The sequence below is a fragment of the Rhea pennata genome, chromosome 6 (assembly GCF_028389875.1).
Source record: "Rhea pennata isolate bPtePen1 chromosome 6, bPtePen1.pri, whole genome shotgun sequence".
Classification (NCBI taxonomy): Eukaryota; Metazoa; Chordata; class Aves; order Rheiformes; family Rheidae; genus Rhea; species Rhea pennata.
In genome coordinates, this window is record NC_084668.1 from 36,895,480 (window position 1) to 36,917,999 (window position 22,520).

The window sequence follows — 22,520 nt, forward strand, 5'->3', positions numbered from 1 at the left end:
CTGCCTTCTGTCATTCCTGGTTTACCATTGGAATTACCAAATTAACCCTGATTTCCTAATTTCAGGATATTCTACACACACCTTAGCCAGGTGTTCAACAAAACAGTAAAAAATCATACCTGATTGAGCTCTGCCTGCTTCAGTGGGATGAAAATAAGTGCTGAACTTGGTCCACTTCCTGTCTGAAAGGTATAAAGCCTAATTTATAACAGCACAGTAGTACCAGTATTGACTGTAAGATTCTTATAGACACTGCCTTTTGCTGACTACTTGTTTTTTTAATTCATTGCTGTAGATTTAGGCCTCTGTTCAACATAGCGTGTTCCAAAGTTCAAATGAATGTGTTCCATATCAACAGCGTTAGAGATATAAACTGTTGTTACCATCTCAAATTCATGCAAAGAGTTAAAGGAGGAGGAGATTCTTTAAGAGGCTAAATTCTTTAAAACACCTTTCATCAAATGAAGCTTGGACACATCAGATATTTTTAATCTGTTTTTTTCCTGTTCTTTTCCTTATGTATATGGGACTGTGAGAGGTATCTTAAAATAGATGTATTTAAAAAAAAAATGTGGCTGAACTGGACATCCTGTCTTCACAAAGGACATACTAATGTGGGCTATTCTTATTTATCAAGCAGTCTGGCAAGTGTTAGACTGCACTTACGATATAATGTAAAAATAAATGAATATACAACCAAGTGTTTTTTCCCAGGATCCTGGCAGCCACTAGGTTGTAAAATTCTGCGTTGGAAACACATTTATCACAAGTGGCTTTGCACATGAGGGGCATAACTCAAATATTCAAAACAGCTTTTCAGATTGCAGGAACATGAAATAATTAAAAGCTTAAGTCAATTTCGGTACTTACGTCTAATAAGTGATTAGGCTCCTTCTGGGAAATTGTGGTTCCACTGACACTGATGGCCAAATTCCTGCTTCATCTTTATGCAGAAACCAGTCTCTTTTCAAATAAGCATCATCTGCAAAGTGAATTAAAACCAAAACAACTTTAGAGACTACAGGTAGAAATGGATAGAACATTAAAAAACTTCTATTCTCAGTGAAGTTTCCAATAAAATTGTTAATACATTTTGAAAGGCAAACAAGTATTTATGTCGTTTGCTGGTTAAGTCCTGCTGTGAGCAAGCAGGGCTCAGAGGTGGTGTTTATGCAGATGTAGACTCAGGCTCTTGTTCTGTATGTCCTCTTGAGCTAAGAAATCCCAGCATGCACTTACTTGAATGATTGCTTCTCTGATTTGTACTTTTCATTTCAGAAATATTCCTACAAAACCACTTAAATTCCAGCACATGCTTCTAAACCAGACCTATTTAGTATGAGCAAGAACTTCTTAGAGGCTTTTAAAAGTATTTTTCTAGATTATTAATCTAAAAGTATGTTTGGAGATAATTCACATAACTGACAATGAGTTTAATATGATTTTATTTTCTGTAAAATAGTGGCAATTTTCATGACATGTCAAGGCATTTTCTGCTGTTCAGCTTACTGGTTCTTTCCTGTTTCTATTAACTTGCGTGTAGTAGCCAGTTTAGAAATGAGTATTTTATCAAGAGAGAATACTCCTTGAATACAAAATCTAAAGTTGTTATGAAAAAGAACTGTAAATGGTGTTTGCTTTCTTCTGCTTGTAATAATATTTATTTACAACACTGCAGAATTCCTTAGGGAGCTACAGTTATTAAACTACAACAGACTGCTAAAACACATGAAAATTATTAGCACCAAAATTTTATAACTGATGTTAAGACAAAGGACTGGAATATGATTTTTCTCTCTTTATAAATCTCCAACTCTGGCAATCGTGATTTTCTGAAAATCTTATTTTTCAAGGGTCTTTCTCTGCTTTAGTGCATTTCTAGTCCATAGAGTTATGGAAAGAAGTTACTGCTTATGTTTGAGCCCTGTTGTGGTAACTGGAGTTGTGTGTCAAATAATCTACCTGGTATTTTGTTTTTATGGATTTTAAGTAGCCAGCCATAGTGACTGAATGAGAAATTTTAATACAGTGTATTTAAACACACACACACACACACACACACACACACAAATCCCACTGTAATCACAAGGAATTATTTGTTTGTAATTGCTAGTGCTGAGAATTCAATTTATTCAGTAATTGACATGCATGTTTTAATCAGATAGTCCAGTGTTTTGGAGCTACACAGAAGTAATTAAGCTTTGGGGGGGGGGGATTAACAACCAGTTAGGAGGCTATAGCAGCCCAAGGGGGTGCAAAAGGTCATTAATTGTAAGTGAAACTTTGGGTAACTCCTTGTTTCTCCAATCACTTCTACTCAACCCATGGCTGTTTTTACTGTAGATGTTGCCCAGACTGGTAGATGAGGTAAGACTCAAGATAATCAGATTGTGTCCCTCTGTCCCTCTCTGTTCTTCAGCTTTAGTATAACACTCTGGAAATCAATGTCTGCTCCTTGAAAGGTTTCAGGTCTGATCATTACTGAAGCAGTACAAAGCAAATAGAAATTCTTCTTTTGCATACAGATTTTTTTCTATTTCCTTGTAAAACCGCAGAAGTGCACAATACAAGATGATCTCCGTCCCAGACTATTACATTATCAACAATCCAGATAGTTAAAGAAAGAGAGGGCAAAAACTGTGTCAGGAGGCTTAGGTTATAGTCATAAAGGCACTTACTTCTATATTCCTCACCCTTGAAAGGAATACGTAGACCTGAGCAAAACACCTACACGTGTCACATAGACGTGTAGAGTGGGATTCTCGTAGACATGTAAGGTGAAAGGCCAGAAGCCTAATGTGACCCTACAGGAAACCATGAAGGCAGGAATCAGTCTCAGCATCTTAGAAGTCTTAACACCACACTCCAGAAGCAAACTAGGGGAAAGAGACTTTCAAAGAAGTTAGATGTTATTAGGAAGTGGTCTGTGAAGCAGTGGAACAAGCCACATGGGAATACTGTTAAATCTTTAGTACTGGATATTTTTAAAAACAGGTTAGACCAGTCATCCTTGGATGGGAGCATCTGTGGATAGCTGATCCTGATCTGAGGAAAAGTATGGACTAGATGGACCTCCTGATAGCCCTGTCAGCCTGTTCTTTATGATACTAGAAACACGAGTTGTGTATTTAGGAAGCACCTATAAACCATGGTTGAAGCCAACAGAAGAGAGCACTGAGTGGTGATAAGGACTGCAATTTGCAGGAATGCCTTCAGCCTGAAAATAGCAAAGCAAGGGTTGAGTTATGAAGAAAAAAAAAATATATATATATATAAAGTAAAAAGCCAAAGCTGTCATTACAAATCCTATTTTACATTTGCTCCCTGCTTTTTGCTGGAAGAATATTTTGCTGTTCATAAGTAGTATCAGTCTATGACTGTCTCCAGTACTGTCTTGGGTATCTAAGGTCTCTCACAATACTTACTTAGCTGCAATGCTTTTGTTCATTAATTTGGAGGAATAAAATGTTGCTTGATGGAAGTCTGCAACATTTTTCCCCACTTGTACCTTCTGCTCCATAAGAGACATCTGTTAAATAAAGCCAAGCTCAGGAACCAAAGCTGTGTCAGACTCTACAAATGTACTAGTCATTCCACTGAAGTGCTGCCTGGCCCCAGCCAGATCTGCCTGCATCTCTTGTAGAGTGTGGCACCGCTCCTCCATGCCTGCCACTTAGAAGGGAGTAGAAATTAAGAGTCTCTGCACTTTTTTAAAATGCCATCCCTCATTTAAAGAATAATGTCAGCAGACAACAGTCTTTAGAATCATTGAATCATAGAATAAGTAAGGTTGGAAGGGACCTCTGGAGATCAACTAGTCCAACCCCCCTGCTCAAGGAGGGTTGCCTAGAGCATGTTAGACAGGGTTGCATCCAGGTGGATTTTGACTATCTCAGAGAAGGAGACTCCACAACCTCTCTGGGCAAGTGCTCTGTCACTCTCACAGTGAAGAAATTCCTCCTCATATTCAGGCAGAACTTCCTGTGGTTCAGTTTTTGCCCATTGCCTCTAGTCCTGTCACATGGGACAACTGAAAAGTTTAGCCCCATCCCCTTGACACTCTCCCTTCAGGTACTTACAAACATTGATAAATTCACCCTGAGAACCTGCAAGACTTTTTTTGGTATCCTAGTCCTGCAAACTGTTCTGGATTGATGAACATGTGCAAAGCTTCAGTGTGAGGCAAAGCTGAGTGCTTTCAAAGAGGCTTTAAGAACACTCAAGGCTGCTCTTACAAATGAAATCTCAGTCCATATCTCAGTCCATATTTGGGGTCAAACCCAGCAAGGAAGCGCCGGACACCTCTGTAGAGCAGGAGAATGGAAACCTTTTTCTCTGTCCATGCAAAGAAAACTTTGGAGTTGTCATGGGAGGAGATACACAGTTAAACAGCATCCAGGTCAAGTTAAGGAGTACTGATTAGCCATAACTTTCAATGATCAAACTTGTAGCAATAAAGAGTTTTGGAACAATGAGCTAAAGAACAGGGGCAAGATGAGGGTGGATGAAATATAACTTTACCTCCAATGGTGCCATTCAGGTTTCCAGTATTAATCTGAGCTGTGAACATACAGTAATGTTCATAATAGCTTCAGACTGTGTAAGTTCATAGAAAAAAACTTAATATGGCAACAACAGAGCTTGGAAACCTAATGAAACTGATGGAATTCAGTGGGTGCTGAGTTGGACTTATAGTGAGTTTTAGGGATATAAATTAGTGTGCATCATAAAAATACTTCTTTTCCTCATCTACATTCATAGCAGCTCTAAAAATGGTAATGCCATTAAGAAGATGATAAAGGTTATGCAAAAATATCCTATTTTGCTACAGCAGTAAGACATTCAGGTCTGAATACATCTGTGGGTGGTTTATCCAGGTTACCTGTACAGGTAACTGAGCTAGCTCCATCCAGAACCATCTTAGTTCCATGCACTGCTCTGCATGGATACACCTCAATTGCTCCCAAGCGGGGCTTGGCATACCCCAAATTAAAGTAATCTGATTTGCAGCTCCTAGGTGGACAAATCCTGTCAGACCCAAACAAGGTGCCGGCAAAATAATCCTAGCAGGTCTGCACTGTGTGCTCAGAAATGAGAGTATGTAGGTCTGACTTTGAGCCAGAGTTAAAAAATCTGGCAGGACTTTAAGGCACAAATGCAGAGTCAGCTCAGGTTCTGTGCTAATAAACTCTTACAGAGCCCACGGCAGGAAGAGTGGGTCGCTGCAGAGACATTTGTCTGGCTTTAATGGAGATAGCTCTGGTTTGACTAGTCTCATTAGTGACTGAGCACTGGCTTTCTAGATTTGAGCTGGTTATATGCATAATCACTTGAGTAACTCTCCATCATATTTTCAGTTTTCTGTGTTTATGTCTGTGAGTATACCCTTTGTTGGAGATACCTCAGACTGCCATCATCTCATAGAATGGAAAGATGACGAGAGAGCCGTGTGCCATATGCTTGTTTCTTCTTTGGCCATGAGGGCATACTGCTGAAAATTCAGCATTATTCTCCAATAAAAAGGAGAAGCTTTAAAAAAAATAATTACTAACATCAGCAGACTTAGTTTAATTCTGTTATTTTCCTGTAATCCATAATGACGCAGGTATTTTTTTTGTGTGTGTGATTTCTTCTCTTTCTATATGTAAATTGGAGACTATAGGTTGAACTGTTAAAATTTCTCCCACTGCAAGACATTTCTGCAGGTTCCTGAGTGAAAAGAGCCTTTCTTGCAGAGCCAGTGGATGCCACCAGTACGTTACCACAAGCTTCTGACTTTCAGTCCAATCCAGCTTTCACTACAGTGTCGTTATATATCCTTGCAAAATTTCTCTTCAGAAGGGTGCTGTGACCCAGGCAGTCAAGAGAACTGCAAAAGCCCTGCAACACCACCAGTACTGCTGTTCTCAGGAGAGAAAACACAAATGTGAGGGGTTTGCTTACACATTAGGCTCTGCCCAGAGCTGAGCTGGGCAGAGCCATCCCAGGGACCATGCACCGAGGATGGCTGAGTTACCATCTCCTTTCCACAACTGAAGCAAGGTGGAGTACATCTATTTAACGCCCTTCCAGTGACAGTACCTTATCTGTTACTTACCGAAGTCCTCAGAGTTGTACTGGACTGTGATTTAACGTGTGCATAGTGGAAAACGTGCTCCACCAGGGTGTAAGAACATTCTGTGTCTTTACTGCTGGCACTTCACTGCTAAAACACCAGAAAACAATCTTTTAAAGGTCATTTTACTGTGGAAAATTCAGTGAGCCAACATCTTAAGAACGGAAGAAACTAAAAAAATAACTAATAACATTAGCAGAATTGGTTTATTTTAATTCTTGACTGTTATTTTACTATAAAACATAATAGCATTGGATTTATTTTTAATGGCTCATTTTCTTTCCCTATTGTACTTCTCCCTGAACTTTTTACTGCTTTGGGGTCTGTTCAACTGAAAGGCATTCACTACGGTGGCATTTTTAACAAAATTACAATGTACATTAAAGATTTATTTTTCAACCAGCACTGTAACTTATATCAAGCACAAGGTTTGCATCTATCTCTCTGACCAATTACATTCATTTACTGTGTGACAGTACTTGCATTATTTTATTTCCTGTCTACCAAAAAATTTAAAAGCCTGCCCACAGTTCAGAAAAGCACATAATTAATGCAGACTATAATTTTGAGTCATTTACTCCTTTTTATTTTTTTTTAATGCAGTACATACCATTATCTACAGTCTTCACTGTTTACTTGAAGACATTTCCATAAAAAGAATTATCTTTCCTCCCAGCTTTTTCCACAGTGTTCTTTATGTTGCATTTTATAGCACTGTATTTACTGCATTCTAATACAGTTAATTTCTATTCAACGAGCTGAATAGCAAACACTGTTAAAGTGGGAAAATCAGTGGTAGATTTGGGAAGTGGCACAAACACCAAAACACCAGCATTGTAACAGCTGGGAACCAAGTCCTCAGCATGTGTCAGTCATCTTAGCACACGTTCATGGCATGCAAAAGGCAAGCAGTGTTTCTGCATGTAAATATGAAAAAATCCAAAAAATCATGAATAACTGTGTGACAGCTAATAAACTTCTGACACTTCATCCTGCTCTGTTTCAGTTTGTACTTTGACCACCAAAGCAATGCTATTCCTCAGACAAAACTGGGATACTGTAAGAAGGAAGATTATTTGAAAGAGGAAGACCTCACTGCTCGTAGCACTGGGAGCCTTTTCAGTGGACAATTTGAAAGCCTATAATCAAGCCAGATGCTCTCCCATCACCAACTGATACTTTCCATTCAGTTCCAAAGAGCTTCACCAGTCTACATCTGGATCCACCAAGCTTCACGCTCTCATTTTTTCTCTCCTGGAAATGAAATAATCTCTTGGCAAGGCTATGCTAGATATTTTAAATAATAAGGCAGCTCTATACAACAAGCTGGGAAAGACATAGAAACATCATATTCAGTTGAAATGGAGAGAGCATATTTGGGAGACTGAGAATATAATTTAGTAGAAAAGGAATGTAACTGCAGTAGTTAAAACTTTGTTAGAACAGATGTTAACCTTATTCTTCACAAATTTGCCATGGATTTGTATTGGTCCCTGAAAATCACCGAGACCTCAGTTTTATGTCTCATCTGACATATGGCACTTCTGCCAACACAGTATCTCATAATTACAGTACATGTCTCAATATATTAAATCCAGTGGTATTTTGTTCTCAACAGGTCTGTGATCTACAAACTGTGACAGCATATTAGTTAGTTCTAACTTAGAGGGTGTTTCTTTCGTATTGATGGGGGAAGCACAGCTTTATCCAAATGCAAGACAATGTCAGAGATTTTCAAGGTTGCTGTAGGTAAAATATTTTAAATGTTTTACCAATAGCCACAAATAAACTTTTTTATTTTAATAAGTATAATTAGTTTTAATGTGAACAGCAGTTATATTTGATACAATTTTTGGACAAAATTGTCTCAAATAAATTTGATAAAAAATAGAAAAAAAGCAGTGAGTACCAAAAGCCAATAGTGCTATACTTTTTTACAAAGTCTGGTTTAAATTTTAGAAATTTGTAAGGAAATAAAGGAAGTTAAGGATACCAGAGCTCTCATTTAAAAAAAAAAAACAAATTTTAGCTAGTTCTAGCCACATGGACTGATTATTACATGCCAGGTGTCCTCTGCAGGATGAGACCTCTGGGTTTGACTGAACTGATGTCTCATAACCATTTAGGTGAAAACACCGGAACCTTTCATATCTTTTGCCTTGGTGAGCAGAATTACCCTGTCTTCTAACTGTGATTTTGAGTTTTTTTTTTTTTCATCAGTGAATTTTGCATGTTGAAATTTGTTTTATTTACAAATGAAACTGCCTAGCCCATTCCTCAGGGAAACTGGAACAGTGCATCTTGCCATTATTGTGACTGGAATTCAAGGTCAGGTACAAAATAACAATTCCTTTTGTACTGTCATCCAGAGTTCAGACACTTACAGAAGACAGACTGTTAACTCATTTGCAGCAGGACCATGGGGAGATAGTTGTCTGAGATATGTCTTATGCTTGTTTCTTGTAGAAGTTCTGCTGTGATGACCTCTCAGGACTGTGCCTTTGCTTTCATTTGGGTTTTGCAAGCAGGAAAAAGCCAGAAATGATCAGAGCTGAAAGGTTAAATCCTGCTCTGAATGACAATGGTGCAAAGCAAGATTAGCTTCACAGAACACATCTGGGCAGAAAGCCTTGAAATACAAAGCAGCTTGACGGGCTGAGCGCCCGGCCCAAGGTCTCCCCAGCACTGGATCAGCTCCTTGCTCATAAAGCTGGATAAGGGAGGTTATATTACGTTGCCATGTAATTCTGCTGCTCCTTGCAGCAATGTCCTTTAAGGACACTGTCCAGTCTAAATGTGTTTGGAGTAGCCTTGGCCAGTGAACTCTGAGAGAGAGGACTCAGCCTCTGGGAAAGAGATCTCAATTCTTCCTTTGGGTTGTGCCATCACCAAACCACTTCCTATGCCTGGATTGTAGAGAGATAAGAGAGCAAGGGGAGCCTGGGAAGACTTGTTCCCTGTGCCTGGCCCTAAAAGTTCCCAAGGATTGACAGCAATCCTATCTGGCCCATCAGGAGCGGAGAAAGTTTGAGGTATGAAACTCTGTTTGAAGAAGATTAGTTTGCTTGTTTTTGATATGCCTGAAGGAATTTTCTTGCCCTCACCATTTCTGAGGCTCTGTTCATGTATGGACAACAAGGAGATGGGCTGCGGTGGTCCTGGTCAGAGGCAGCCCCACACTAAAGAAGGCACCATGACATCTGTGTGAAAAACAAGGATGCTGTGTGAGTATTACTGTCCTTTCAAGACTCCTATCAGGGCCAAAGTCTTACCTGCCCCTGAAATCATGTTAGTATATATTAAGAGCTTTACCAAACACAAACACACACAAATACAGTGGGGCTGGTAAGCATTGCTCCTCTGGCTCAGACTGTCCTATCCAGGCTAGTTTTGGATTTTATTTTCAGTGCTGGGCTGAAGATAATCTTCAGTTCCTGGGCTGAGAGCAGTGCTCCATCACTGTCCCTGCATTGGGGCAGCTGTGCCCCAACTGCTTAGAGTCCAGATTTGCACACTGGATGGACAGCAGGAGAGGAAAGCACAAGTGCAAAAGGGTCATACAGCCATATGGTAGCACAGAGCTGAGCGGAGCAGCCTGGCTGGTTTTTGCACTGTCTGGCAAATATCAACAGCTTCAGATGGACTGAGAAGCCCCCACTTCTCTTCTGCCAATTAAGGGGTATTTCATTATTGACCTCTGTTCCTCAATCTAATACAGATCTAATCTATTTAGAAAGCCCATTAAACCCTTGACCTTTCTGATACCCCACGGTAACAAGTTCTCAGGCTTGCTATTAATGCGCATCGCTCTGTTTCTTGAGGATACATGCACAGAAGTTGCACTCCCATGTGTATTTGATCTCCTATCAGCCCATTTTTCTTCCTCAGTGTAAATGATGCTAAGCTGTGAATTATGATTTTAATTATTTTTTACACTGACATACCCCAGATTCAGATCCATATTGCAAGCATAGCTAGAGCAGTTTAGAGAGTTTATCTGAGGTTAATTACATTTTAAAATACTATAGCTGTACCTAACAAAAGTTGAATTTTCTCTGCATTCAAAGGAGACTTTAGTGTTATTGGCAGGAATTCTGTATAATTTAATCTTTAGACGAGCAAATCAATGCATCATTCATTTGCTGGAGGAAGCTCTGTATCAGTAGGAAACAATAATATAATATTCTGCTGCACTGTGTATTGTTACTGGCATTAATGAGCTTGCTGGCTATTATCTCCAGAAGTCAGCATTGCTCACTGAGATTTGTATATAGCGTATTAGAAAAATCAGTTATTTTTTTGTGCACATCTGCAGAGAATCAGTATATGTGAATCACAGGATTCCAGCCCTGCTGTAAATGTAGCTAAGTAATCAGTCTAAGGGAAACCAATAATCTCGATCCCATCTGTTAGTCTATGTAAAAACATACATATTCGCTTGAAATGGTTAGTGTGTTCGTGACATTTATTTTTTTTTATTTAAAGAAAGCTTAAAAATACTGGTGCACATCATGTGAGTTCTATTCCCTGAATTGAACAGTGCTTTCAATTCCTACCAGCATAAAAGAAGAAAAAGGCACTCAGCACCATGCAAGATATGGTTCCAAATGCTGCATGGGCAAATAGGAAGGAATGAACTCTAGTTTATATCATTAAAGCTCAGGTGAAGTGTGTTCCAGAAATAGGATTTCAAAGTTAAGGGAAGAAAGAAAAAGATTTTGGCTATACGACCTTCTTTCTTGTCCTTTCCAAGCTTTAGGCAGACATTTATTTACTAAGAATCGCTTTTGCTGCTGCATACATTTGCAGAGCTCTTAGATCAAGCCTCAGCAAGCAAACTGCGTGCTTTAAGATAATATACTGGGGTAATTATCTAAGGAGACTGTGTATGGTTTTGTTAATTCAGAAAACTGACAGTGTAACTTTAGCTAAGACGTAATACTATCAAACAGCTATCTGACATAGTTGAGTAACTGCTTTCATTTTATAGACTGTTCAGTTACCAGGACATGGAAATTATATAATTAATCCATATAATCTGCTTGTGTCATACAATCCTCAACAAACTAAAGAAGCCTGGTTTTGTTTTTGTTTTACAGATTTGTGCTCACAATTGTATCTATGAGCTCTGATTAGAACTTTTCCTACAACTGCTACATTTATAGGGTTTCTCTCAAGCCTCTTCTCTTTTGAGCTTTGTACCTTTTCTTTGGATAAGGCACTTATAATTGTTACTAATAGGGTTTATCCCCTCTGCCTTAGTGCCTGTTTTCGTGAAACTCATGAAAATTTGATATTTGTTTGTTAAAATTGCTTGAAATTGGCCAACTGGCTCAAATGTTGTTGGAGAGTGGGAGTGGAGAGTAGGAAGGACAGGCAGACATGTGCAGACACACACATGCGTGCAGTGTGTACACATCAGTCTTGTTTTTTGGCAAGGCAGTGCAGGAAAACATTACCAAGGTTGCATCTCCCTGCAGTTTCAGACTCCACACCCTAACTTCAAGTAATTACATTAAGATAACCCCTGTTATTCAACCAATCAACTCTTCTACTATATTCAATCAAATCTGATATTACTGAAATGTTTTATAGCTTCTCTTCAACTTTCCATCTTGCTTTCTACCCCTATACAGCTGTCATGGCTGGAGTAGCTAGAACTGAATCTCACTAGTTTTAGTTCACTGTCAAGAGCAGTGTCAAGTGAGCATGGGCAGTTGTACTGCCTTACACCCACTGATACCGATAAAAATAACAACAGGCATACAGTGACTTGTGCCATTTGATAATCTGTTTAGTGTGTAGCTAATTCAGACCAATAGAACTAGTGTACTGAGTCACGCTGCTGATGCACCTCGGCTAGTAATGTTTCTGGTACCATTTAGCTGCAGATGTTTAGGAAAAGAGGATATGTGTATTATATACAGAGCATGTAGGCAACGATCCTTCCCCTAGCTAGTCTCCCAAGCTGTCAGTTATTGAAGACCTTCATGAGCTGGACAACTGAGTTTAGCAGTTACCAGTAGATCTATTTTTTGTGAACTAGTCTATACTGTTTTTGAGACCTTTTGCATTTTCTGTGTCCACAGTGAATTCCACTGTAATGGTTACACAGGAGAAGCTTCCTTCTGCTTGTTTTTAACTTGCTGTTTTACAGTTTCACCGGGCTACTGTTTCTGTACTAGGTGAAAAGAGAAGAATTCCTATTTTTTTTATTTTTGGTACCATTCAAGGTAGTTCTAGTCTGTCTCCCTTGGGAGCTACAGAGTTTAATTCTTGTTCACCTGGAAGCCACTCCATACCTCTCCTCCTGCTATTTTCCAACCTGTATTTTTTTCTAGTTCTGCTGTAACATTTTCTAAAAGGACAACCAAGCTTAACACAGTAGCCAATATGTGGGAGCACCACAAATGTATGTAATAGCATAATGGTAGTTTTTATTTTGCTCATCTTTTCTGTCTTTGATCTAAATCTAGCCAACTTACCAAGTATTTAAGAAATCTCTTCCACTGCAAAAGTGTTCCTCAGTGGCACATCTTGTGACTTAACTCTACCCATTTGGCCTCAATGTGCAAGAATGAGCATCCTGTCATCTTCATAGGAAGTTTTCAGGTAAATCTCCACATCCCTGCTGCCTCAGTGAAACAGACTGGACTCAGTCATTCTTTTGGCAATATGAAAGATAGATACAACAGATTCCAGCTCCCCTGGTCATCCTTGGGCTACAGGAGGTAAGAAATAGCAAAAAACAAGATTTTCATCACTGAAGCCAGCAGATCTATCTGAATCCACGGAGGGAGAAAATTTACCTTGCAGTAAAGTACCACTTTACACAGCTTTCACTGCATGGGCTATCCTTTCATGACAGATCTAAACAAAGTCAGGTTCCTCAAAGGTGGCCCAGTTAGAATTGGAGATAGATCATTCCATGCAGTATCAGTATTCACTACTGTTCTGCTGTTCACTTTTTTTCCTTAAAAAAAAATCGTTCTTGATCAGACAATTTTGGTTTTGGAAAACAAGTTCTGGCTCAGCCTTCTGCTGACTTCATTGTATTCAAGAAATATGTTAAAATTCTGTGAAGTATAATAGATACTCTGTTAAAAATGAATTGTCTAAAGAGTTACTGCAAGAGATGGACCTGAAGAGAATGGTAACAAAACCTAAAGGAAGAGAAATGCTGTGGAATGGACACATAAAAATGGTTAGAAAGCAGCGACTTATAATGTCCAGACCAAAAAAACTGTTATGATTAGTTAGGATAATTATATTTCCCCATGGAAAGACAGAGGCAATCTCAAGTAATGTGTAGAACAAACAGATAAATTTGGGTCTCAAGAGGAGAGAAAGGTATCTGCATATGAGGGGCTGCCTGCAGCAATGCAGGGCAAAACAGGCTAGAGATTATTGCCCTCCCACTGCAAATTGACAGCAATGCTGAATGGAGGCATGACATTGTCAGTCTGCCCGATAGCAGCTTTTTTTCACTCATTCTGCATGGATACAAGCAGCTGTAAATAAGAATACAAGATGCAGGATGAGAAGGAAACAGCCTAAAATTAATGTCAGTGAATTATAGGAACATCACAACTGAGGCACCCAGCTGTAATCTTTCGCCTCATCTATTTTGTCTTGGTGCTGGTGGAGGAATTCCTTCAGCTGAGAGTACTATCACAGTAAGAGTTTGGAAACCATTTCCCACATGATGCAAAACTGACAGTGGCAAGATCATTTTGCTATTTTATGAATGCAGATCCAACATACAATTTGGCTGTCTGTCTTGTCTCAATATAAGCCTCCTCTTTACACTTGCATACACAAATAAACTTGCTTTTGCAGGTGCACCGAACCTGAAGAGATTTTCATAAGTGACATTTTTAAGCTAGTAGTCCCTGCAACTCTTTGCTAAATCAAAAAGAAAGGATAATTTGCATATTTGCATTTTTAGAAATAGGCTTGGTTGTATAAAATATGAAACTGAACAATGTGTGTGAGGAGAAATTTGCTCTAATTGTGATGAACCATCTCTTTAAAGGAGCAGAGAGGAGGAGAGTGTATGCTGCTTTGTATCTTATGGGCAGTCTGTTCCTCCCGATAAAAACTTGTTGGAGCTAGATCCACAAAGACGTGCTACAGCTGCTGGAAACCAACTCTTCCCACAGGGCTGCAGAAGCACGCATCTACTCACCTTCACACCAAGCAGAAGCAGATTCAGAATGTGGTTGCTTCCCCCATGGAGGAAAAATTTCATGAGAGATACTGAGACAGCTACTACTCGTGTGAACTTCTAGTTTCACAGGTGGGTCATGCCACAGTATCCTCCTTGTCGCTGCTTCCTCCTGTGGCTGGGTTTGCATGGAGCCTGAGGGGCTAAACCAGCTGGGGAGTGTGTGCCACATGGGAACCCATGAGGCCAAAGCCCCTCTGCGGGCCTGGCCGCTGCGAGGTGCAGGGGCTCAAAGACAAGCCTGCATCCCAGAGCTCAAAGAAAATCTACAAGTGCACAGGAGAACCCAAAACTTCTGGGCAGGACCTGCCATTTTCATTCTGCAGGTGACTCCTGGTAAGGGGGATTTCACCGCTAGGGACTTACTTAGAGGCACCTCAGTCTTTCAGTAGAATTTCCAACAGTCAGTCTACTTCCCATTAAAACAATGGCAATAATGCTAAAGTACGTATTGCGGGATTGCATCTTTGGGACTTCTCATGGCGATTTCTCTTAATGGTAATTAAGTACTTACTGTGTTAACTTAGATACAAGAACAATCTTACTGCAGGGTTGTGATGTCTTTATGAAGAAAACTGACTGTAATCGGCTTATAATGCCAAAGACAGTAGCCAGCTTCTAGTTTATTCTGAAATAATTATATAGGGCATTTATCAGCTCTGTTTGGAAGAAAGGCTTATCAGCATGTTTTGTAAAAGAATAAAAATTAAGTTAAGGATACACATTGTTTCTAAATCCCCCCCACAATGCCCAAGTTCTTTGATGTGTAATTGAATGAATGTTTGTATTAATACAAGTCAGATCATGCGGACTAAAAGGATTTGCTATGGCGTCAGGAAGTCACACTCTCTGATGACAACATTCACTTACTTGTCACTGAAAATGATAAATGGGAAGTCCTATTGTCCATAAAAAACAGACATGAGTCAGTTAAGGAAAAAAAAAGGAACGGGATCTATCTGACAGATCACAGATCTGGGGCCCAAGAAATCTACAGCTCACTAGATGGTCAGAAACAGGGGACAAAAGATTATGGCAAATGTTTTCTACCTTTTGTTTCAGTTTGGAAACTCTGAAAGCATCCATGTCCTTGTCGAACAGCTCTACAGGTAGCCACAGAGGTTAAGAGTGTGAAGAAGGGGCAGAAATTCTTGAGTTTATCTTTAAAATCTCCCTCTTGTGTTGCACTTTTTTCAGGTTCCAAAGTGAGAGCCCAACCAGTCCTGGACACCAGCAGTAAGTGGAAGCCACCAATGCCTTGCAACTCAGATGACTATGAGTGAGTTAGCGCTACACATGGAGACGTGTCTGAATTAGGAGACTGGATTCCTGCCTGCCTCGGGCTGAGGGCAGGCAAGGCAAGGGGACACCCCGAGCCCTGGCGCAGAGGGCCTGGTGTGGTGTTCGCGGCCCTGCTGGTGCAACGGAGCCTCTTCTGCAGTGAAAGCTCATGTGCTGTCTGCAGTTCTCCCTTTGCGCTGTTTTCACTTTTATTATGTACAATGCTCAGAAATGGAATTACGGTTAGATACTTGCAATGATTTTTCACTGCAGCCCAAGTGAGTGGCATTGATGAGAGAGTCTGAGTAAGTGCAGTGTGAGCTGATCCCATGAATAATTGGATTTAATTGACTTAACTACTATACTTAGAGTGATGTCTTCTCCTTTTCCTGCTTACAGAAACAAAATAGATGGTGAAATACTTCCTTACTATGTCCTCCTTTATCTAATTAGTTGATAAAATTAAAGTCCTTCAAATATTAGACCAAGAACTCCAAATGTTTTTATTAGAGCATTAGCAATCAAAACACAGGGTAGAAATCCAATGTACTGACTCTTTACAGACAAATGTTTCCCCTAAGTTTTTTCAAATAATGCTGTGATTTAGCAGCTTTGCCACAGTTTTGCCTATGATGTATTTGTAATACCATTCCTACTAGATGCTTGCACAAAGGTTTCTAGATTATGGTTGGAAAGTGCCATTTGGTTTAATTTCTTCATCTTGGATGTCTCAGTCTTTCATGAGATCCTTATTCACAAGCACAATGAGTTGGTGTTTCTTTTGTTACTGCTCTCCTTCCCTGACTCTTTATTGTTTGGTTCTGGGTTCTTTTACTTGAGATTTAATAATCCTTTCCCTGAATAAGCATTTAGGCACAATGGTTGGGATTCACATGGGTATTACTGTAAATATTTGCTGCTCCAGAGAGCAAGGAGGACAGTGAAGAAAACTTGAGTATGAATTGGCAATAGCATAATTGAAATCAGAGACTGAGTTACACTTGCTCAGCACCAGGGCCTACTCCCATCAGAGAGAAGAACAGTCAAGCTTTTTGAGTCAGGGACTATGTTTCACCTTCTGTTAGGCACTTTGTTGTGTGTAGATGATGTATCTTAGCGTGATTCACACAGGTTTCCCAAACTCAAGTTTTCAAAAAAGCTACAACTGTGCCTGGAGTTGATTTAAATGTAAAAACAACACCTGGAACAAGCTCTGAAAAAAGCCAGAAAAGAGCAATGTATTTCCACCACGTGGAAAACATTCAGTGAAGACTTTTGTTTCCTTTCAGTATTTTAATAAAATTTCATTTTAAAAGAATTGTTGGCGGCTTCTATTTTTTCTTCAGGTCTGCTTCCTGCTGAGCTCTTGGCACCACCAGTAAGACCGGGGGAGGCTGCCGTTAGGGCGACCGTTAGCCCGTTAACGGTCAGGACGGGCGCGCGGGGGCAGCGCGCATGCGCGCGCGCGCGACGCGGGCTGGCGGTTGGCAGTTGGCGGTTGTTGGCGGTTGGTGCTGCCCGCGCGCCTCGGCGGGCAACGAAGTTGCGGGCGGGCTGCGGCGGAGAGAGCGGCAAGCATGGCCAAGCGGGGGCCGAGCCTGTTGGGCTGCCTGGCGCTGATCGGGTGCCTGCTGTCCGCGGCGCAGGTAGGAGCGGCGGGCGGGAGGGCGGGCAGCGTGCGGGGAGCCGCCTGAGGGGATCCGCCGCGGCGGTTGCCCCGACCGGCGCGCGTGTGGCCGCACGGGGACGGACCGTTGCCCTCGGGCGGGCTTTTTATCCGTGTAGTGTAAGTTAGACGTGCGCCTGGAGCCGGTGGTGGTTTCTGCGCTGAAGTAAAACGTGACTGGGGCGGTCTGCCTGCTCTCAGCCCGGAGTGCCCTTTAAGAAAGCTTTAAAGACTTGCTTGACTTCTGCGAGCCTGTGCTGCGGCGCTGGGGGGAGCCTGGCGGCCCCTCCTGGGGGCTACCCTCCTCGTCTGTGCTGCGCTGCTTGCTCTCCACGCTCGGCTTGCTTTGCCCTGATGTAGGGGAAATTTGCAATGATTAAGGAGAGTCGGTGAAATTGAGTGTTTTTTTTTTTTTTTTTTTTTTTTTTTTTCAGGGCAGGTGCTTAGGACTTGTTCTGAAACTTAAAAATCCAGCTCTGCTCTCACTAACTTTGCTGTGAAGTGACTTTCTCATATAGACTTAAGGTGCAAAATAAGGTAGGATAGATGAGTCTCCCTTCCTTGCCTAGTCTCTGGCCCTCCCTGCTTGCCTCTACTGGGCACTGGCTCTCGGGGTCAGTCCCCAGGTGCCATGAGCGCTCCCTGTGCCTGACCCCAAGAAGCCCTTTATACTTGTGGGGCAGCATGTAGATTTACTTACTGCTTGATAGCCCTACCACTAGCAGGGTTTCTGTAGTGCTATTCTTCATTCAAGTCAGGATTAAGCCTGCCTCTTTGAAGAACGGGCTGGACTATGGTACAAGCACAGAACAAAACAGCCTTCAAAGCTGGACAGGGTCAGGCACCTTTTTGGAAATCTAGGAACCTTTCGGAATTGGCATCAGGAAGCACCTGTTTGCTCCAAAGTGTAAAACATGTTCTCAGTTTTAGCAGAGATGATAAATGGTGCCTCCTGGAAAAAACGAACAGCATAGCAAAGGCAAGATGAGGGATGCATTCTGTTGTTGGTTGTGCAGTTTTTTGAAAAGAGGGAGGCTAGTCTAACTATCAGGGTAGTATCCTCCAGACCTCTTCTGAGTGTAAAAGCACAAAAGCTAGAGGACGCTAGTGCATTAGTGATGGGTTAGTGAGAAGTACCTCATACAAGGTTATGCAGGATTCCAGCCCACCTAATGAGTTTTGGACTTTTTTGAATGTAGGGGCTGGAAATGGGGGAATATGTTTGAAGTGTGATGGATGTGCAGTGCTCATGTTAGTCTATGAGCAAAACAGACTAGTTACTGCATTCTGCCTTGGATCGCCTGGCACACAAGGTGAAAACTGATAATTTGATCTTCCAATGATTTTTTTTTTTTTAATCGCATGATTCTACAAGGAAAAGTTGCTTTCTTTCTGCACCCTTCAGATTGGGGATGTGCAAAGGTAGTATCTATTTTTATATTGATTTTTCTGGTGTAAAATTAGTTTTCAATATGCTTTTGGGTCAGAAAAGAGTTTTCTGCTCTGGGGAGGATCTGCCTTACCAATTGTGCTTCTACTTTGCTGGCCTTGACTGTTTGCTCGAGAACGTACTTTCTAGATAACTGCAGTTTAATGAATACCAACCATACCTCAACAGGGATGTGCTGACTACTGTCACTAAGACTCCTAGCCTGAGGCGAATGTGAGGTGGAATGCACTAGTCTGGGTCTAATTCGTTGACGTTTAAATTACTGTGTTTTCACCTCATGCTTGTTGCTGGCTGCAGACAGTTACTGCAGGTTGTCTGGTGGTTAGTGGCTTGTTAAAACATAGTGATTGGATCATGTATCAGACTTGAAGCCCTGTGCTTAAGAAAACAGCATCTCTTTCAGTCACTGTTTGCTTTTGAAAAGTATACTCCAAGAATGATGGTGATGCTGCTATCCCAATTTAGACCCATCTCCAGAGATTCAAGTCAGAGTAAGACACTGTTCTGCTAAGCAGTGAGCAGTCGCATGTCCCCAGGGACGTTTTTTTTCCTATATACAAAATGAACAATGCAAAGGTTTGACCAGCTCATAGATAAGGTGGGTGGGAGTGACTGAAGAGCATTTATTTTGCTGGCGTCAGCAACAGCTCCCAGTAAAAGGCTTGCTATTTCAAGATATAAAGAGATGTGTTGAGGATGTTCAAAGTGTGTGGTAGAGTTCAGTGCTGAGTCTTGATCTTAAGACACTATGCAATTCAGCTGTAAAAGACTTTCTCTAGACAGTGTTACCATGTATTAATGCATACTAATGACATGCTAAAAAAAAACAGGGGAAGCTTGTTAAAGTAACATTCTGCAGGTAAAAGGGACCTAGGAACTTAAATACAATAAGGTAATAGAACTAAAATTTGTCTTGCTAAAGAGAAATATGCTTCTAGTTAGTTCTGCATGTGTGTTATACTCATTTCATGGTAAAAACAGATTTCGCTGATCACAGAACGTGAGTTTTGGAGGCAATGTATGTATGTTCTTCACTTGTTCGCTGGCTATGTAGAAAAAGTCCTATGTAGCTCTTCTGTCCCAAAGCTATCTGTTCAGTGCTGAGCTAAACCATTTTTTGCAGCCACCAAGAAAATACAGTGGATACTGAGTTGCTTTCCCTTTGTGTGATAGCCTTGACCAGAGTGCTTGCTTGTCTTCCACATTGGTGATCAGATGCTTTTGTGTGATAGCCTTGACCAGAGTGCTTGCTTGTCTTCCACATTGGTAATCGGATGCTTGTGTAAGTATTGCCTTTGTCATATTACTTAGCATCCGTAACTTGGTATCTGTGCTGAAGCCAGTAGGTGAAACTCAATAAATGAAAAGCAAATCCTGCTTAAGAGCTACCATATCCTTCCCTAGCGTTTTTAAGGTTAGAATCCTCTTTGAGAAGGCAGCTTGGAGCTTTTAAGGGTGTGGGGGGGCATTTTTGTTCTTAATAAACAGAGGTGGTGTGTGATTAGTGAGCCTTATTCTGCAGAAGTCTTTGTTGCTAACTCTTAGCAGGCAATATATTGCTCCCTAAGAGGGAAAAACAAAAATAAACTCTAAATTCTCTATAAATCTTTGCTCCTGATAAAGCTCAGCAGCAAGCTGATAATATAATACCAATGCTGACTTGGCAGATATGACCAGTGCTGAGAGACACAGAAGCCAAGACTTCGCCTGCCCATTGCTCATCCCTTCTCTGTCCACCACCTTAAAGAAATTTGGAAGTGTCTGCTGCCTTTTCCTATGTTTATGAATCTGGTACCTGAACTGACTAGTACTCCGAATTCTTACCTGATCCTAAGAAAAGATAAGCTTGGCTTCTGGCTTATTGCAGTACAGACTGTTAGACACCTTTTTTTCTGTCTGTAATAAATAGATTATTAAGTAAGTGTGCTTAAAGGAAATGGCTGCAAATAGCGTAATGGAGTGAGGCAAACAATGCTGTTCTGAATAATGAAGCCCTATGTTTGTCTTAGCTTCCTTTCTTTTCATGTGGCTTCCTCTCCTTGACTCCATGTATTCTTCCTTACTAAAGCAGGCCAGGAGTACTCATGCAGCCCTTCAGCTGAAGGGATGTCTGCTTTGCGTGGGAGAAGCAGTTACATATGACACTTCCTTGTTAGCATGCGTTTACAGTTGTGATTAAGATTGATCTGTGAATGACAACTGGACAGTTGTTGCAGATGAATGAAATACCTTTAAGGTGGAGTTGTGGAGGCTTAAAATAGAACTGACCCATAAAATGCTTTGTTCTTATGATGATATGGTTGCTGAGCAACTTATCTCTTAGTCAGTCAGCTAGTCTTCTCTTAAGAAGTAAAAGCTGTGCCTGGTATGTCTTTGCAGTGGTAAGATTAAAATTTGATTCTTCTGTATACATTTCTAAAGTTACCTTCTACTGGAAATCGTGATTGTGACAAAAGCCAGTGAAGTTATGCTAACGATCTGGCTCGTCTTGCTGTTGAGAAAAACACCGTAAATGTGGGGAACCTTCATCAGTGCTATTGATCATATAAGATGATGATATAATTCAGGATGATAGAACATTAGATGGTGGCCTACTGGAGAGGTTTTATAAAATTTTGCTTCCTTAAGTAGCTGTTACCTTGTGTGTCCATCTCCTCTAATACCTTTTGAATCTGTCAGCCAAATTGTAGTTTGGCAGGGCGATTTCTGCATGAAGCTTGTGTGGATTTTGTGACAACAAGGAGCTGGAGTAAGGAGAGGAGAGCCTGCTATTCTCCCCTGCTTCCCCCTTTGGACAGCACTCTGTCAGTTTGCAAACTTTGGAAGAGATGCTCAGCTGTATAGGAGAAGGTGGCACTTGTGTTGTTGAGATGCTAAAGTCATAGAATGGACTTCTTATTTCCCTTTGAACTTCATGAGGTTTCTCTCTTTCCATTTCTCCAACCTGTTGAGGTCCCTCTGAATGGCAACACATTGCCATCTGGTGCATCAGCCACTCCTTCCCGTTTTGTATCGTCAGTAAGCTTGCTGAGGTTGCCCATCATCCAGATCACTAATAAGCTGAACAGAATCATTAGGTGAACTAACAACATGATGCAGCCCCTAGGAGATGAGAATTCATTAGTTCTTGGTTCATGGAACTGGTTTCTTGAAACCAGAGTCATTAGAGGCCTGAGGTAGTAGCATAATTTCAGAGGTTTTTTTTCCCCCATGTATAACAAGTTGTCCTCGCTGGATGACAACAATATTTTAGATCTTGTGGCTTTAGAGGGCTTGATTCTTATGTGTTGAGTCATTTTCAGGTGTTTGGGAGAATTTGCTGTGGGATAAAGTCATGTTTTGACTTACTTTTCACAACTTTATTCATGTATCCTGTCCTCTAACAATAGAGGCAATCTCCAGTACTGCTTAGAGATGGCATTGCTGTGCAACTGTAAGAGATTTCCAACATGTGCCCTTTCTTGGAACCTAGCCACTGATTTTTCTTAACAAAGGACAGAATGTTCTTAAGCTCCCTATGGTACTACATGCAAAAAGTAATCCACTTTGCTTGCCTATGTGTTCGTCTAGGTAATTATTAGGGATTAACTGGATAAAATGGACACTCCACTATCAATTTTCAGAGAAACTCCATAGGGTTATGCTTGTTGGAGTCACTTTTCTCTGATCACTTTTTTGATTGTTTTATTTCCCAGCATCAGTTGCTTTTTTTTTTCTTTCCTTAATTGTTTCTGTAATATTTTTATATTGGAATGACTTCTTTGCAGTGCTGCACTGGATG

The 22,520-nt window shown here is 40.8% G+C and overlaps 1 protein-coding gene across 1 annotated transcript in view; it reads left to right on the forward strand.

Moving 5' to 3' along the window:
* The window catches only part of PTH2R (parathyroid hormone 2 receptor), a 122,760-nt gene that overhangs the window by 76,279 nt on the left and 23,961 nt on the right, over positions 1-22,520 (forward strand). The window contains exons 5-7 of the mRNA XM_062579353.1: positions 66-189; positions 14,151-14,414; positions 15,540-15,621. The gene's annotated coding sequence lies outside the window, so the exon portion shown is untranslated. The remainder of the gene's footprint in view (positions 1-65; positions 190-14,150; positions 14,415-15,539; positions 15,622-22,520) is intronic.